General features: G+C 50.4%; 4 long non-coding RNA genes across 4 annotated transcripts in view; 1 reads left to right on the top strand and 3 right to left on the bottom strand.

Moving 5' to 3' along the window:
* LOC144374259 (uncharacterized) overlaps positions 1-3,078 on the bottom strand; it is a 16,011-nt gene extending 12,933 nt beyond the window's left edge. The window contains exon 1 of the long non-coding RNA XR_013433710.1: positions 2,825-3,078. This is a non-coding gene — a long non-coding RNA (uncharacterized LOC144374259). The remainder of the gene's footprint in view (positions 1-2,824) is intronic.
* A 108-nt stretch (positions 3,079-3,186) lies between these two features.
* On the bottom strand, positions 3,187-4,919 carry LOC144374267 (uncharacterized). Its single transcript, XR_013433719.1, has 2 exons — positions 4,811-4,919; positions 3,187-4,159 (listed from the first exon to the last, which is right to left on the bottom strand). It is a non-coding gene; the product is annotated as an uncharacterized LOC144374267 (long non-coding RNA).
* Positions 4,920-12,050: 7,131 nt separating this feature from the next.
* On the top strand, positions 12,051-13,399 carry LOC144374265 (uncharacterized). The gene is made up of 3 exons (XR_013433717.1): positions 12,051-12,753; positions 12,855-13,122; positions 13,304-13,399. It is a non-coding gene; the product is annotated as an uncharacterized LOC144374265 (long non-coding RNA).
* Positions 12,745-15,000, bottom strand: part of LOC144374257 (uncharacterized) — a 17,696-nt gene continuing 15,440 nt past the window's right edge. The window contains exons 3-5 of the long non-coding RNA XR_013433708.1: positions 14,666-14,789; positions 14,444-14,536; positions 12,745-13,457 (exon numbers count right to left, since the gene is read on the bottom strand). This is a non-coding gene — a long non-coding RNA (uncharacterized LOC144374257). The remainder of the gene's footprint in view (positions 13,458-14,443; positions 14,537-14,665; positions 14,790-15,000) is intronic.

The raw sequence follows: 15,000 nt of genomic DNA, 5'->3' as shown, positions 1-15,000 counted from the left end.
GCGGGGGGCCGGCGGACCCCTGCCCTCCCAGACGGCGGGGAGGGGGGAACTCTCGCCTACACACACCACCGACGGTAGCGTAGCGCACAAGGCAGGGGGGCGGCCAATGGGGGAATCCGGTACCCCACGCGAGGCACGCCCTTCACGGATCGCTAGAGAAACGTTCCTCACTGAGGGTGGGCCGCACCCAGCCCGGCTCCTCTCCCGACCGGCCGCCGAGACAGCGAGGGGGGATCTGCGGTATGGGCAAGCACGAGGCTTCTGGAGCGTTCGCGGCCGGGGACACCCCAAGGCGACCATCGCCTCGGGGGCCGGACCGGCCCCTGCTCGGCGTCCCGCCACAATCGCTCGCACGCCCGGGCAGCATCTCCCTTCCCCCAAGGGAGGCAGGGAAGAGCGCACGGGCGCCCGCTCGCCTAACACTCCCCGCGCCACTCGGCGCTGGGGACGACAACGCGACCCGCCCCCCACGGAGAGGGAACGGTCAACGCTGTCGAGCTTACCGCCTCGATCCCCCGAGCGAAGCAACAACTGTTCTTCCCCTTCAGGCACTCGCCTCAGAAACCCCCGCAGACGGGGCGAGACTGACAGCGAGGCGGCGGCCGGCCGCGGCAGCGGCACCGGGACCGGGAACAGCACACACCGGCTCAGCCTCAGGCACCTCAGGAAACGACCCGGAGCGCCCCAGGAGCACCGAAGCAGAGGCGCGCCGTCGCGCCGACGCGGCACGGCGGCAGCCCTCCCCGACGCGGGGAGGGCCACACGCACGGCCCTTGGCCGCCCAGAGCGGGCGGCGGGCGGGAAGCACCCGCTACGTCAGAGGACCCCGGGAGCGAGGTCGAGGCCGGGTTCCGCACCCCCGCCCTTCCCCGCACCGCGAACGGGCGGGGAGGGAAGGCGAGGGGCCCGCGGGCAGGACGAGAAGAGCTGGCCCATTCGCCATGAATGTCCGTCCCTCGCCTGGCGCGGCTTTGGTCCGGCCCAGGAGAGCGCAAAGTCACCACATCGATCAGCAGGGTGGGCGGGAGAGACCCGGGGAGCGGGGGGAGACCCGGCGAGGACCGCTTCAAGAGGAGCCTGCTACGGCCTCGCCGGCCCCACACCCCAGGGAGAGCGGCCGACGACACGGAACGGGGAACGCCTGACACGCGGCTCGGAGCCATGGAAGCGAGCGTCGTCGTCACACCGCCCTCGGCGCCCGCAGCGGGGAGCGCACGGGCGGTAAAGGACCACCCGCCACCTCCCCCACCGCCCTCCGGCGCCAGGAGACCGGCCGGCCGGAGGTGGCACCACCGCGAGGGCACTCCAGGCGCACCAAAGAGCCGTCGCACGCAGGCCCGAGGCAGACGGCTCCAGAGGGAACGGGTCCGGGCCACCCCATCAGCCCAGAGCCCCGCACGCACCCGGAGGCCCAAGCTCCCTCCCTCTGGCGGCACAGGCCAGAGGACACCGTGTCAGCACCTACCCGATGGCAGAAAACGGCCAACTCGGGCCAAGACAACCGCGACCGGGGCAATGGGGAACAGTTCACTCACCACTGCCGCCTTCCCCGAAGGGAGTCACGGTCGGCGGACCGCGAAATCGAGCCCATCACCGAGATCCAGAGCCCCTAGGGACAACTGGTCGACCCTCGTTGACGAAGGCACAGACGAGAGGCGGGGACCACCATCCCCAGCGAGCGGGATCGGGGGGCGGGCGGGGAACACGCTAAGGCGACCCACCACCGAAGGACGCCGGGCATAGCCATCAGGACAAGCCCCGGGCGGCGGCCCCCAAAGAGGGAACGCGGCGAGGCCGGGCCAGCACATTCGCGGCCAAAACCCACGAGAGAGAGGGAGAGGAAGCGGGAGAAAAAGAAAAAAAAAAAAAAAAGACAGAAGTCCCGGCGGCCGACCCAGACCGGGCCAAAGCGAAGCCCGTGCCACCGAAGGAGCCGCTCGGACCGCCACCCGAGGCGCCCGCGGCCCGGACCGAGCAGGGAGAGAAGACAACCGACACACACACTAAGCCCGCCGGTCCAATATCCCGCCAACGGGCCACATCGGCCCAGCCCAGGGCGACCGAGACAGTTCCGCCGGCGCCGCCCAGCTCCTGGAACTCTGTCTCGGCCACCGCCGCCGAATATCACGCCTTGGCGACTTCCGATGAGAAGACGCTCCCATAAAAGCGGCCACCAGGTGGAGCTCGACAACCGTCAACCAAATCGGGCGAAAGGGACGAGGAACCTCGGTCGGCGTCAGCGGGATCCGCTCCTCCGCAGGGGTCGTAGAACCTCGGAGGGCGTCAGCGGGATCCGCTCCTCCGCAGGGGTCGTAGAAAGTCACCCGGACACGTCCCACCAGCCGGGTCGCCACGCCACAGCGGCGGGCGCGAGACGCAGGCAGATGGGCCCAGCACCCCTAGAGAACCCGGCGGGGGACACGGGCGGTGTGGGACTTCAAAACCGAAACCACCACGGTGAAGCCACTGTTAGGCAGGCAGATTGCTAGGCCGCGGTCGGATCCATCCAGAGAATGGAGGAAGGGACAGAAACACGTAAAAACCCGTCGAAATCGGTTGCTTGGGAATTTGATCTGCCGGTCTTTGGGCTTGGGGTTCCCGCCTGTTTCTGTACCCCCCCCCCAAAAAAAATGGGAAGATGAACAGCCTCTGAGAATCCTTCCTCCTCTATGTCTGTGGTTCAGTGGCAGAGGGCCGGCCTAGCACATAGGAGGCACTGGGTTTGAGCCTTAGCGCGGCATACAAAAAGGAGGAACAAGTCGAAAGAAGGCGTGCTGCACGTCCACCTACAACTACTCCAAAAAAGAAAAAAAAAAAAGAATACCGATCATAATAGGAAAAAGGGATTTTTCCTTGTGGAGTTCCATTTTGTCTGTCTGGCCACGTTATCTTTCTTTTTGTTTGTTCGTTTGTTCTGTTTTGTTTTAAGAGAGAGTGAGAGAGAACTTTGATATTTACTTTTTAGTTTTCGGTGGACGGACACAACATCTTCGTTACGTGGTGCTCAGGGCCGAACCCCGACCGCACGCATGCCAGGCGAGCGCGCTGCCGCTTGAGCCACATCCCCAGCCCCTTTTTTAACTTTTACTTATTTTTCTTTTATAAAGACAGAGGGCAGAGGCGGGGGGGGGGGGGGGGAGAGAGAGAGAGAGAGAGAGAGAGAGAGAGAGAGAGAGAGAGAGAATATTTTGAATATTTTTTAATGTTTATTTTTCAGTATGCAGTGAACACAACATCTTTGTTTTATTTTATGTGGTGCTGAGGCTCGAACCCAGCGCCCCATGCATGCCAGGGGAGCGTGTTATCATCACTTGAGCCACATCTCCAGCCCATGAATTCTTATTTGTATTTGTGTTTTTATTTATCTTTTTTTTTTGGGGGGGGGGGTGCTGTGTCTGTTGCTGCTGCTGTTGTTGTTTTCCCTAAGAAATGAGCATATTCTCGAATGGGAAGTCATTTTCCATTGGGTCACAGAGCCAAATTTTACCTTTAGGCACTTGGTAATCAGAAGCTGTAACAGGGCTCTAAGAGCGGCTGCCTCGGCTAAAAAGCCTGGGCCCTTGCCCCAGAGCGAAACAACAACAACAACAACAACAACAACAACAACAACAACGGGGGTGGGGGCGGGACAGAAAGCAAAAAAAAAAAAAAAAAAAAAAGAATCGAACAAATAATCCAATGGATCCATGGTCCAAGGACGTGAACAGATACTTCTCAGAATTGGATGAAGACGCTCCTCTCCTATAAAAGCGGACACCAGGGGGAGCTCGAAAACCGTCAACCAAATCAGGCTGAAGGGACGCGGAACCTCGGTCGGTGTCAGCGTGATCCGCTCCGCAGGGGTCGTAGAAAGTCACCCGGACACGTGCCACCAGCCGCCGCCTCCCCCCCCCTCCCCCAGGGTCCCCCGCAGCAGCGGGAGGCGCCGGCAGTCTGCCCAGCACCCCTAGAGAATCCGGCGGGGGACACGGGCGGTGTGAGAGTTCAAAACCGAAACCACCACCGCGGTGAAGCCACCATTAGACAGGCAGACCGATAGGCCACGCTTGGATTTATCCAGACGATGTAGGAATTGACAGAAACATGTAAAAATCAGTTTGAAATCGGTTGCTTGGGAATTTGATCTTCTGGTCTTTGGGCTTTGTGTTTCCTCCTTTTTCTGTACAAAAACATTGGAAGATGACCAGCCTCTGAGAATCCTTTCTTGTCTAGGGGCTGTCTGTATCTTTGGGTCAGTGGCAGAGGGCCGGCCTAGCACAGAGTTTGAGCCTTAGCACGCCATACAAAAAGGAACAAATAGAAAGAAGGTGTGCTGTCCACCGACAACATACTACGAAACAGGAGGGGAAAAAAAAAAAAAAAAAATACTAATCCTAATAGGAAAAAGGATGCTTCCTTGTGGAGTTCTATTTTGTCTGTTTGGCCATTTTATCTTTTTTTATTTTTTATTTTTTATGTATCCATATCACAGAGCCACATTTTACATTTAGGCACTTGGTAATAAGAAGCTGCAACAGGGCTCTAAGAGAGGCTGCCTTAGCTAAAAAGCATGGTCTGTTGCCCTAGACTGAAACACCACATGCTCTGGGATAAATAAAGCTGGAGAGAGCTTGCCATCTCTACCTTCATTTTGATCTGTGTGCACATATTACGCACTGTTTCATCTAAGACGTAGCAGGGCAACAATATCTGTCAGCCCTAAATGGACCCAACCCCTGCCCTCCCCAGCCACACAGGAGACCACAGTCTGAGCAAGAGCACTTCACGGTGTTGTCATTCTGGTGTTGTGGCTCAGTGGTACAGCACTTACCAAGTACGCATGAGGCACAGGGTTCAATCCCAGCACCACATTAAAATCATCATCATCATCATCATCATCATCATCATCATCATCATCACCTAAATAGACAAAATAAACATATTTATTTATTTATCTATCTATCTATCTATCTATCTATCTGTTTGTTTATTTATTGGAGGAGGCCTGTAAACAGGGATTGAACTCAGGGGCACTCACTGACTACTGAGCCACATCCCCTAGCCCTACCTATCTATCTAGTATGTTACTTAGAGACAGGGTCTCACTGAGTTGCTTAGTGTCTCACTTTTGCTGAGGGTGGCTTTAAACTCTCGATCCTCCTGCCTCAGCTGAGAGAGAGAGAGAGAGAGAGAGAGAGAGAGAGAGAGAGAGAGAGAGAGAAGCATCTGGGATGACAGGCATAGGCCACTGTACTCAGTCACTTATTTATTTTCAGTATGACTTCAAGGTACACACAAGACAATCACTGCCAGGCGTAGGAGGAACGTAGCACCTTGATAAACAGTCAGATCTTTGAGGAAGCATTAAACAATCTTAAGGTAGTGTGCAAATCATTCAATAACCTCAGAATACCTACATGAGGGTTGGGATTGTAGCTCAGCGGTAGAGCGCTTGCCTTTGCATTCGTGAGGCCCTGGGTTCGATCCTCAGCACCACATAAAAATAAATAAATAAATAAAGATAAAGACATTGTGTCCATCTACAGCTTAAAAAAAAAAAATGTTTAGAAAGAAATAAATAAATACCTACATGAAAACCAGAGAGAATTAAAAGAAAAGATGGATACATCAATTATGGCAAAGAGACGAGAACACTCGTCCCTTAGCAGCTGATGACATAGGCCATAAATAAATAATCAGTAACAAAGGACAGCAGAAGCACATCACGAACAACCCACACCTAATGGGCATGCTCAGAACACTGCAAGGCCACCACTGCACAGCAGACCTTCTTCCTTTTTTTTTTTTCTTTAATAAATATTGATTTTTCAGTCGTAGTTGGACACAATACCTTTGTTTTATTTATTTATTTTTATGTGGTACTGAGGATCGAACCCAGGGCCTCACACATGCAAGGCGAGCGCTTTACCACTGAGCCACAACCCCAGCCCCAGCAGACCTTCTTTTAAAGTGAATACGGAATGTTTACCAAAGTTGACCATAGAATGGAACATAAACCCAATCTCGACAAAGTCTAAAACATGAAATCACACCACAACTCTTCTCCGAACACCACAAAAAGTAATCTGGAGGTCAGGCATGCTGGCCACTGCCAGGATTCATTTCAGTCAGACTGATAGGCCACGGTTGGATCCATCCAGACGATGTAGGAATTGACAGAGACATGTAAAAATCAGTTTGCATCTTTCACAAACTCTTGAGAGGGGCAGGTCAGGGGTCGAGGTGAGATTGAAATACCCCCAACAAAGTGTCAACTTTATCAGACCAGTAACCTAGATAAAGCAGGTACTTGTACTATTCCTTCTCTGTGCCATTGTGTTCTTTTTTTTTTTTTTTTTTTTTTTTTGGGGGGGGGGGGAGGCGTGGTTCCAGCCACTTTGGGTTCCTACCAGTTTGTCTGCAAGGGAAAATTTGTTTTCTGCCAGGCTGGGGTGCCAGTTATCAGGGCGGGGAAGTAAGATGCTTACACTAAACCGGGCTTGCTTGGGGCAGGTCTCAGTTCTAATTTACATAACAACAGGCAGTGCAAAGTCTCTCCCACTGCCCCTGAAGGAAGGAAAATATGGCCTCTCCAGGCTGTTCACAATTCCCAGCCTGTTTCAAATTCCAGTATGGTTTCCCGTATCTGTTTTAAGGGTCATTTTGTCTCTCTAACTCTGCATTTATGCTGACCGTTTGGTTTAAAACTAAACTAAGAGGTTAATTTGGATATCACTTGTTTCAGAGCATTTGTTCAATGTGTCCACCAGCATTTCATTTCTCTCTCCTGATGTTCCTTAATACCCTGATTGCTTTGGCCTCCTTCTCCTGGATCATGTGTCACTTGCCCCCCAACCCTTTGGTATAAAAAGAAACCTAGGAGGAGATTGATCCTAAAGAAAAGGGGTGCTCCACTAAGTGAGAAACTGAAAAATCAAGTGATTAAAAAGAGTTTGGTGTGGAGAAAGAGACGGAAATGTGTGTGTGTGTGTGTGTGTGTGTAAGTTATAGAGACAGAAGGAGACAGTCTCTTGTACTTCAGGGTTTTTGTTTGTCTGTCTGTCTGTCTGTGTGTTTGTTGTCTAATAATTACAGGGTTTCAATTGGAAGCTCTGCCCTGGGTAATTCTTTCCAATTCTTACAAAGTAGTAACTGTGGTTATGTTCATTTCTGCTAATGATTCATTTTTCCTGCTTTTTAAATTCATTGATCACCCGGAACTTTTTTTCCGTTTGGGGCAGGAGGGGTCCAAGTGCTTGAGAGATTTTTTTTTTTTTTCTTTTCTCCCCCCCCCCCCCTGTGTCATTTGAATGGAGATTTGGACCTCTGACTAAGAGTAGAGTTTTCTAAGAGAAAAGAGAAGAGCTCTAAGGGAAAAGCAGGGGATTAGATAAAAAAAAAAAAAAAAAAAAAAAAAGCCTTTTGAAACCAAACCATTGTTAGGTAAAACTGCTTACTCTCTGCCCTGAATGAGTAGAATCTTAAAATATGTGATATGTTTGGGTGAGTTCAAGGTGTCTTTGCGATTCATCATCTGAAGTGGCACCCCCTCTCTCCACTGAAAAGTCTTAACTGGGCCTCTTCAGAAATCTTCACCCAGACTGGTTTTAGGTCTGTCAGCAAGGGAGTCTCTGCAAAAGAATTCGAGGTGGATAAACTTCCTATTTTCGTGTCGCCCTGTTTACTTGGCCACTGGCCGAGAAGACACCAGCACTCCAGGTGCTGGAAACCCCCTTACTAGTTTTTCACAAACATATCCAGAACAGTACTTTGAAGAAATGTGCAAACAAGGCCTCTGGCCTTGAGCTGGGCTTCACCCAGAGGTCTACATTGTTAAGATACGAGAAGTTACCGACTGGACTCCATGGTTACAGCTGGCAGGGAGAGACTAGACAGGGGGGAAGAAGCTCTCCCCTTCTCAGGTGTTGTCCTCGAAGGGTTCACATGCCCAGAACAGTGAGAGGAAAAAGCTGCTTTTATGTGAACTTCTGCAGACCGTGAATTTCTGAGCCCCTCCCCTTACGTGCTCGGTATAAAACTCTGAAACTACCTGAACTCGGGGTTCAGGGGATTGATTCATTCATGACAGCAAAAGCCGTGTCCTCTGAACCTGGCAGCGGCCAAATAAAACCCCATTTCCTGCTCTGTTCGGTCGGTGCCTTGCCTCATTTGTCCCTACAACACATCCATGCAAGGAAGACTTGATCAAACCAGTAGCCTAGGTAAAGCAGGTTCCAGGTTGCTTTTTGCCACCATCACCAACACCAACCCCTTCCCCCTTGCGCCCCCCCCCTTCTTTGCAACTGAGAGATAAGCTAACATGGGTCACTCTGTATGCAATGAATACCAATAATTTCTTCTGATTTTTTTTTTGAATTACATACAAACAAACAAACCAAAAACCATGAAAAGTATCAACTATGTGACTGAGAATCAAGAAGAGTAATTCACTCATGTAAATTCAGAAATTCGGTAAGGTGGTTGTTGTTTCTGCTGCGGTTGTTGCTGCTGTTGTTTGTCCTTTTTTGTCTTTTTAAAAAAATTTTCTCCCAACTGTCGAATCGAGGAAAAGGGGTGGGGGGAGGTGGTGGTGGTGGGGGTCAGAAAATGTAACAGGGGTCCACTTTATATGCTTTGAGTATAAGTCTCACTGCTCAGCCACTGAGGCTCATGTCAAAACCCATATCCTTTTTCCTTTCTCTTTTCCCTTCCCCCCCCCTCCGTCATCACAGGTGAAGCTACATTGACTTTCAGGGTGGGTTATCTGCCCATTGGCTAACAAATATTTAGAATTTCCATCCAGAAAATCACTTTTTCTGTTTGATAACCTTGCCAGGCCTCGGATGCGTTAAAACAACAGAGTGTCAGCAGAGTCATCAGAGTTTTGCTGCTGTAAAGGTTTAGTTCTTATGTTTTCTTATTATAATAAATTCCCCCTCTTCCTTCTGAGATGCTTTGCCTCTGGGCAACACCCCCCAACACCTACACACCTCCCCCCCCCTCTCTCTCTCTCTCTCTCTCTCTCTCTCTCTCTCTCTCTCTCTCTCTCTCTCTCTCTCTCTCTCTCGTTACCGCAGGGCTCCGTAAGTTGCTGAGGCTGGGCTTAGTCTTGTGATTCTCCTGAATCACCCCACATCTCCATCTCTGCCACTGGGGATGTGTGCACATCTGGGGACTAGAGTAGTATGCTGTGTGTGAGAGATTTTTTTATTATTCAAAAGTCGGTACACTTAAAGACATATAGGTTTCCTACACTACACGAGAGTAGTGCCCTTTTTATTAGAACGTGTATTGTACCGAAGCTCTAAACTTATCCCGCAGTCAGTGACACATGTGGAAGTTCTACCACTTGAATTCGGTGTAACATTCAGATTAAAAAAAAAGAAAAGAAAAGAAAAAAGATCTGTGCTTGGGGCTGGGGATGTGGCTCAAGCGGTAGGTAGCACGCTGGCCTGGCATGCGTGCGGCCCGGGTTCGATCCTCAGCACCACATACAAACAAAGATGTTGTGTCCGCCGAAAACTAACTAACTAACTAACTAACTAACTAGATATTTAAAAACTCTCTCTCTCTCTCTCTCTCTCTCTCTCTCTCTCTCACTCTCTCAAAAAAATAAAAAATAAATAAAAAGATCTGTGCCATTAATGACCAGTTTTCACATCTGTTAGTTTTGATTGAATAAGTAAGGGTTTGTTTTGTGATCGTTTGTTGAAAGAACACTCCTGTACCAGGTGAGTGGCACTGTTGCCTGAATGCATAAGAGTATTTGTCCACTTGAGTCCAAGCTGTTCACCTAGGTCCAACTGTTGGTGAGCAAAAACCACATCGCGGCAGTTATCTGGCCAGAGTCATAGATTCTGAGCGTGGCTTCCAAAGTCAAAGGTCAACGAACGTATGTAGGACTTCTAGGCAACTGTGATGTGAAGATGTCTGGGCTTGTTGTACAATAAATGTGTCTGTGTTCCTTCAGCGAAGAAGGAAATGTATGCATTCTAGAATGCAAAGCTTGGGCTAGGGTTTTAGCTCGGTAGTAGAGCACTGTCCTGGGACGTGTGGAGCGGTGGATTCGATCCTGATCCTGAGCACCACAGAACCAAAAACAAAGGGACAAACAAGCCGATAAGGTAAAGATATTGTGTCTGTCCCCCCCCCCCCCAAGGGGATCAGGAGGAGGTTCAGAGAAGGATTGTAAGCTCATAGCGAAAGTAACCTCGCGAGACCCCTGTCTCCAAAAGAAAATTGGTGATAGTAAAAGCAAATGGGATTCCGTTTTGTTTTACGTCTCCATTCTGTAAAACAACCAGGCCAAGTAGAAGGGTCATGACTGGGGCAAGATGTTCTTTGCCTTTTGCTATAGAAACCTTTAAGGAAGGACATGGGACGTTGTTTCTGTAACTAGCCCATAACGGGGCTACGCTTCTGTCACTGGAGTGGCTAGGCTGATTGTGATTGGCTGAGCGTCCCTCCGCCTGACTTCACTCTCCAGCTTCTGGAACTTGGCTTGTTTGCATTAGCTAGACGCCCCCTCCCCCCAAAACGTCCCTTTTGCAGGTTTCAGGCTTATAAGGAGCACCCTTGCAATTGTTTGAGGCTGGTCAGGGGAACAGCTGTATGTTCTTCTGGTCAGTCGCCGCTAGTTGTGCTTTAATAAAGGCTTGATTCCTTTATACGTGAGTGGTCTGGAAGTCAGTTTTTGAAACCCCGGGGACCAAGCTTTAACTAGAACGAACGAGCGAGCGAGCGAGCGAGCGAGCGAGCAAGCAAGCAAGCAAGCAAGCAAGCAAGCAAGCAAGCAAGCAAGAAAGCAAGCAAGAAAACAAACGAATAGATAGATAGATAGATAGATAGATAGATAGATGATAGATAGATAGATAGATAGATAGATAGATAGATAAATTGAATATGAGGATGTGGCTCAGTCACTGGTCAAGTGAGTGCTTCTGGGTTCAACTCATAAATCAATGGATTTACCAAAAATGTATAAAAATATCTTTATAAAAAGGGGATGTTGGTTTAGCTCAGTGGTAAACTGTGTCTGTGTTCAGTCCCCAGTTCCAGGGTCCAGGATGAGCCTGCGTGAGGGGCTGGTTTCTGGTTCCATCCCCACCAAGGAAACCCTGACATGAGTATGGGGAGATGTATTCGGCTATTGGAATGCCAAGGGTAGAGTGATTTCCATGTGGATCTCCCCCCAACCCCCCACCCCGCCCTTTCTCTGTGTGGGCAAGGTCTCTTCTAGTGTCTTGATTTCTTTTATTTATTTATTTGGCCTAGTTGGAAAGAATGTGTTTGTGTTATTAATTTCTTTTTATCTGGAGCTGAGGATCCAACCCAGGGCCTCGAATATGCTAGGCGAGCTCTAACGCTGTCCAGCACAGCACGGGAGGCATCTTGATGATTTTTTTTCTTTTTTTTTTTCCTTTTTTCTTTTTTTTCCCCTTTCCCGGTGGGCACTTTGCGATGAGATTTCCTTGCCTGTTTGGGTTGTTTGAGTCTCTCTTTGTTCACTACTTTTGTTTCTTTTGTGATGCTAGCCTGGGGAAGAAACCCAGGGCAGGGCCTTGGGCATTGGTCCACAAACGGTCTGGATGGCTGGGCAACACCCTCACCTTTTTTCCTTTGTCTCTTCTTCCCCAGAAAGTAAACCCAGGAAGGGCCTCCCTCTCCTTCCCCCAGGCCCAAATCCATCCTGCTTGGGTTTGGTGCGCAGCAGACAGGTACACACTGGAGACACACACACACACACACACACACACACACACACACACACACACAGAGAGAAATGGGGAAACATCACTGTTTTGTTTTGGTTTATTTCTCTCTTAAACTCATCCAGGCCCTCCCTCATAGCTCTCAGGGGTGGGGGAAGGTGTTTACCATGGACCTCTAGTGGTGACAGCCTTGGGAGCGAACTACTGCTGGGGAATTGGAGTTAGTGGGATGGGGGAAGTGTGGATTATAGTTCAAATTCCAAGGGTCGGGCAGAGGCACAGAAGCTATCTCCTAGGTGGGACATCTTAAAGGCTAAAGGAGGAAAAACGACCAACCCCCCCCCCCCCCAAAAAAAAAAAAAGAGTTCCAGGGGTGAAAGCGGTATGTCCCCCCCACCGCCCAGTGCTTCCCGGACTTTACTGTATGGGGCGGGGGGGGGGGGGCCCCGCCGGGGGAACAACAGAGCGGGCACTGAGGCCCTTGCCCATCTGTCTCTCCAGGGACTCAATAGGCTGAGGGAAGAGAGGAAGACATGACGCGGCGGCTTGCAGCTTAGTGATCTGTATATGGATATCGATATCTAAGTCTGTCTGTCTATCTATGTCTATACATGTAGATAGATTATATCGAAACTGGAAATGGAACTCAGGCAGGCCTTCCAAAATGACGGTAGCTTTGCGCCACCTAGCGTTCGGTGACTGCAACCAACGGGGCTGCCCTTTTGAGACCGCAGACCACTCACTGTGAACTCCCCAGTTCCACAGGGTGGAAACATCCACGTGTATATGCTTGTGTTTCTGACCCGGTGGCAAGATGAGATCCGACTGAAGAAGCCAAGCAAGCCTAAAACGTGTGTCCCACCTTCACCACTCCTAAGTGTGGAGGATTAGCCAACTGAGAAAGCCTTAGGGGACGGACGGCTGGGAAAGGGAAGGACCCTGAGTCACTGCACAGTTGCTCTGGGATCCAATTTTACCTGTAGACCTACTCGGCGCTATATAAACCTCAGCCAGCCAGCCATCCAGCCTGTGCTGCATTTTGTCCTGCCTTTATTGGTATTAGGTATTTTCCAGAAGAAATGGGGGGGGGGAGGGCGGGGATTTCCCATCTCCTGTCAAGAGTCTCCCGGGACTGAATCCTCCTTGTCCACGCTTTCCCTGAAGATCCTTTAGAGATTCTCCACTTCGAGATGGACCGATGTGTGTGCTGCCGCAGGTTTGACAGCCATCCAGGAGGAAAAACAACCCCCCCACCCCCCCCCAAATAAAAAGAGTTCCATATCTCCAATACCATCACCTTTGTCATCATTCCACCATCCTTGGAAGAAGGAAGTCGATCCAAAAGTCCTGGAAGAGAACAGTAAGAGTAGTGAAAGATCAGAATGGTGAGACAGCGTCCAGCAACCGCCCCCTCAGCTACTCACAAGAGAAGGTGAGGTCCTGGGAGTAACTCAGGCAACCTCCAGAGACCTCGAGCTTTAACCAGCAAATAGAGAAAGGAGAGGGAAGGGGAAGGGATAACACCACCACAGGTGTTATCACAGACCGAGATAGGATGTTGACTTCTGGATTCAATCCAGGGGAAATCATATCACCTTTCTTCCCTGTTTTAGGCAGACTTATCTGTCCTTGAGTCCACGCCCAGCATAGTCAAGAATGTCATGTAGACTTTGGAGACCAGAGGATGTCAGAAATGAGTCTTCTCAAAAGTAAGAAGCCGAATCACAACCGCGGCCAGGAAGAAGTGCAAGGTGGCCTTTGAATCTCCTGTACGAAACCTCCTGTTGTTGCTGACGTGCAGAGTCACAGCCTTTGGGGACCAGAGTCCCCATGTTTTTTGCTTTGCCAGCGCTGCCATAAGCCTTTTTTCCTGTGTCTCAAGACCTTGCCATCCTTATTGGATTGGGCCAAGCTTTCAGCAACAGGAAGAGGGGAGAGGGAGAGGGAGAGGGAGGGGGAGGGGGAGGGGGGAGGGGGAGAGGGAGGGAGGGAGGGAGGGAGGGAGGGAGGGAGGGAGGGGGAGAGAGAGAGAGAGAGAGAGAGAGAGAGAGAGAGAGAGAGAGAGAGGGGGGGGGGGAAGGGTAAAACTTAGGGGCTGGGTGTGTGGCTCAACTGGTAGCATGGGGCGCTGGGTTAGATCGCACCAAATAAAAACTAAAATAAATAAAAATAAGTTTAGGGCTGGGGATGCGGCTCAAGCAGTAGTGCGCTCGCCTGGCATGCGTGCGCCCGGGTTCGATCCTCAGCACCACATACAAAGATGTTGTGTCCGCCAAGAACTAAAAAATAAATATTAAAAATTCTCTCTCTCTCTCTCTCTCTCTCTCTCTCTCTCTCTCTCTCTCTCTCTCTCTCTCTCTCCCCCCCTCCTCTCTCAAAAAAAAAAAAAAAAAAAAAAAGAAAAGAAAAGAAAAAACAAGAAGGAAGGAAGGAAGGAAGGAAGGAAGGAAGGAAGGAAGGAAGGAAGGAAGGAAGAAAAAAAAAAGGCGTGCATAAATGCACACAGAGTTGTGGATGTATAACCGACGTGATTCTGCAATCTGCATTTGGGGTAAAATTGGGAGTTCATAACCCACTTCAATCTAATGTATGAAATATGATATGTCAAGAGCTTTGTAATGTTGTGAACAACCAATAAAAAAAAAAAATTTAAAAATAAATAAATAAATAAATAAATGAATAAATGCACACAGAGTTTGACCCCAACCCCCCGTCCGCTTATGTTAGGACAAATGGTCGACCTCGATACGTACCAGATAAAGGAAAAAAAAAAAATTTTGAAACACCCTCCAGTGGACAACTGGTAGACCTCAGTCGTGCTGGGGCACACCGGCCAACTGGTCAACCTGCGGGGGGGGGGAGGGGAGGGGAGAGAGAAAAAAAAAATGTAAAGCAGCGCGGCAATCAAACAAGCCCCCCCCCCCCCATAAAGGAAAAAAGAAAACCAATCATGTAGGGCTGGGCTGTGAATATACCTCAGTTGGTAGAGCTCAATGCGTCGGCGTCGAATGTCCAGTAGCGGTGGTCCAAGTCCCGCACCGAACCGAGTCAAACGAGTAAGTCATGCAGGCAGAATTCACATTGAGACCACTGGTGGACCTGGGGGGGGGGGGAGGCGGGGCGTGTATTGGAGGAGAAAAGGAGTAATAGGATGAGGGGGGCAGGGGAAAGACGAGAGGAGGGAGGGAGGGAGGGAGGGAGGGAGGGAGAGGGAGAGGGAGAGAGAGGGAGGGAGAGGGAGAGAGAGAGAGAGAGAGAGAGAGAGAGAGAGAGAGAGAGAGAGAGAGAGAGAAAGTAGTTAGGGGCTGGG

This window comes from Ictidomys tridecemlineatus, unplaced genomic scaffold (assembly GCF_052094955.1).
Source record: "Ictidomys tridecemlineatus isolate mIctTri1 unplaced genomic scaffold, mIctTri1.hap1 Scaffold_633, whole genome shotgun sequence".
NCBI lineage: Eukaryota > Metazoa > Chordata > Mammalia > Rodentia > Sciuridae > Ictidomys > Ictidomys tridecemlineatus.
The sequence above is the reverse complement of the archived record's forward strand: the minus strand, read 5'-3'. Positions and strand labels throughout refer to the sequence as shown.